Genomic DNA, 2,921 nt, shown 5'->3' with positions numbered 1-2,921 from the left:
CTGCTGCTGGTGACAGGCTCCCCTTGCATCCTCCCACACGTGGCTGGGTGGCCATGGCTAGGCAACAAAGGAAGGAGGGGATCACTACCTCCTGCTGTGTGTCCTCCAGCCCCACGCTGTGCAGCCCCGAGCTGAGCCGTTAGGACACAGGCTGCAATTTGCAGCCCTTCAGTGACCAGGAGAACATAAAAGACTGTAAGAGTGGTGGGGGTGGGGAGCTGGGATGGAGAGCTCCCTGCAGCCAGGAGAGCCAGGGAAATCCCCCGATGGTCCGCTGGAGGCTGGGGAAATCCCCACTACCTCAACCCGCAGGGACAGCCCTCAGGGAAAAGCAACCCCACAAGCACATGGGGAGCCAAGGAGGGGGAACTCTCTGCTGTCCTGCTTAAGGGTGAAAACATGGAAACCCCCAATGCCCACTCCCCTCCATACACACACCATGGGAGCCCCTCCTTCCCTCTTCCTTGCCTCTCAGTGTTCAATCACTGCTCCCCAGGGGTGACCGATTCTCTCCCCTCCTCTTCCAGTTTTCTTTTTCAGTGCCATTTGGTGATTGGTGAGACAGAAGCTTTGTTTGGGTTTTTTATGCCTCCATCCACAGTTTTGAGGCCTTTGGATGCCCCTTTGCTTGCATCTCACAATGCAGCATTATTTACCTCATCCTATTGTGTCACAATGTAGCTCTATTTACAGCCCACCTACACCCCTGAGACCTTTGTGGATCCCATCTCCCTATGCATGTGGTTCACAGCCTTGGGATCTTAGAGTGGATTCTTGCCATGCACATTGTAATATGACATTATTTACCTGCCTGCTCAGCTGATAGGAGGCCTTCCCTGGTATAGTTCCCCCATCTTAGCATTGCATGAAGACTATAATTCTATTTACCCCAGATCGTACTTTTAAGATCTTTGTGTATTTCCCCCCTCATCCAGCATGGACTGATGTGGCACTGTTTACACTGGTCCAGACCTCACTCACTTAACTATGAATTTCACAAATGAATTGTGGCCCACCCAAATTTACTTAATAAAGATCGACAGTAGAATCAACTGTTGTCATGGGCTAATGCTCATCTCTTGCTATATGAAGGCCAAAGCCAAGCCTCGTTGGGGGATAAAACATAAAGGACAAACCCAGATAGTTATACAAGTGGGAGAAGTTTATCTTGTGAGGGCCTTCAGTTCCAGTGACTTTTTCCCCCTCCATTACTCTGATGATGAGGCATTGGTCGAATGGAGTGATGAATATTCTCTCTCTGCAGTATTGTTGAAAAAAACACATTCTTATTGGCTTAGTAATGACCAAACATCCTGTTGTGTGCTCTGGCTAATCAAAACCTGGCCTATTCTTAAAAGTGTGATTTAATGTAGATGTATAAGTTAGTTTCTGATTAGCTGAAATAGTCAGTCCTAAAACTTAATTGGTAAAATGTCAACTTTCTCCTGGATTGACATGAATTGCCTTTGGCAGAAATCCAAGGAGTCACTTTGGCACACATCAGATTCTTTCAACATTTTTTCATAGCTTATGTGATCAATTGCAAATTTGGTTTTAAACCAATTCTCACCATTGGCTGAAATTTAAAATTCTATTTAAATTTCAATAGAGTAATTTTACCTCAGGTTAGGATTATTTATTTTAATTGTTACTTTCTGGAACTGTGACTGTTGTCTTTCAGAACATCTTTGCTTCCACAGCAGAAAATGTAGACTGTAACAGGATCAATAGGTTTTAAAAAAAAAAAAAGCATAATGGTCAGGTTTAAGAAAATTGGGGGAGATGAACACTTGTTGACCTGTGAACGGCTGATTCTTGTAACACCGGCATTGTCCAGATTAGCAGTGAACACCTTTTTGTAATGGTATGGATAATATCTAGCCATCTTCATTTTTCTATGTGGAAAAATTGAGCAGTTAATTTAGGCTTAATGAACTGGGATATGATTTGCTTTATTAGTAATCAAGTGTGTAAACACTGTATGGAGTCTTTGTATTAATGCATTTTGATACATTTGTGTTTTTAATGGAGTGTGAGGGACCCAAATGTTCTTTGTGCCCAGAGCCCTAATAAATCTTAATCCACCTCTGACAAAGCGGACAGCACCATCTGGTTCTGTGAAAGCTGAATCCCCTCGGCTGGAGAGTTGCAGATACTGGTAACTGGATGTAAGTGAGAAAATTGCTTAGGTAAAATTTGTAACCTGCTAAAATTAAGATTGAGTCACTAAAAAGCATGTTTTGTTTGTAACCATAGCTGTCTCTTTTCTCTTGCTTAGTGTCACTTAAATTTCTGTTCCTTGTTAATACATTTATTTAGTTTTGCTATTAAGTATCTCAGTGCAGTTATATCGAAGTAAAGCGGGAGTCCTCTGCTAATCTGACTGGCTGGCGTGTACACTGTCTCCTTGGAGGCTGCAAAGGTAATTTCTGAGATTCTCTAGTGAGAGAGAGAGAGAGAGAGACTGGACACTGCAGAGAGACGTCTCTGGGGAACTTGGGGACTAGGGTTTACTGATTGTTACCTGCTAGGCAACAATTGTTACCTGGTAGTTTCTCAAGGAGTTTTCAGGTGAGGAAGACAGATTGCAGTGGCAGGGAGCTGACACACAGTGTAAGCCCCAGCCAAGCCCTCCCTTGTTGAGTCAGAGGAGTAACACAGTGACTTGTGGTTCTGGGTGTCCTGAGGAGAGTGTCACAAGAGGGCATCAGGCTGCTGCTCTGGAGACCTGAGCTCAGCTACAGACGCCCTTTTTGAGCCTGGGCACTTGGCCGGCTTTGTGCCTCAGCTCCCCATCTGCAAAACTGGAATAATGGTACTCAGAGAGAATGGGTGAAGGGCAAACCTAGTACCTCACCTTAAAAGGGGGAACAAAGAGGATCTTGGGAATTACAGACCAGTCAGCCTAACTAGAATAGCTG

Source organism: Mauremys mutica, chromosome 1 (genome assembly GCF_020497125.1).
Source record: "Mauremys mutica isolate MM-2020 ecotype Southern chromosome 1, ASM2049712v1, whole genome shotgun sequence".
NCBI classification, from domain to species: Eukaryota; Metazoa; Chordata; order Testudines; family Geoemydidae; genus Mauremys; species Mauremys mutica.
The sequence above is the reverse complement of the archived record's forward strand: the minus strand, read 5'-3'. Positions refer to the sequence as shown.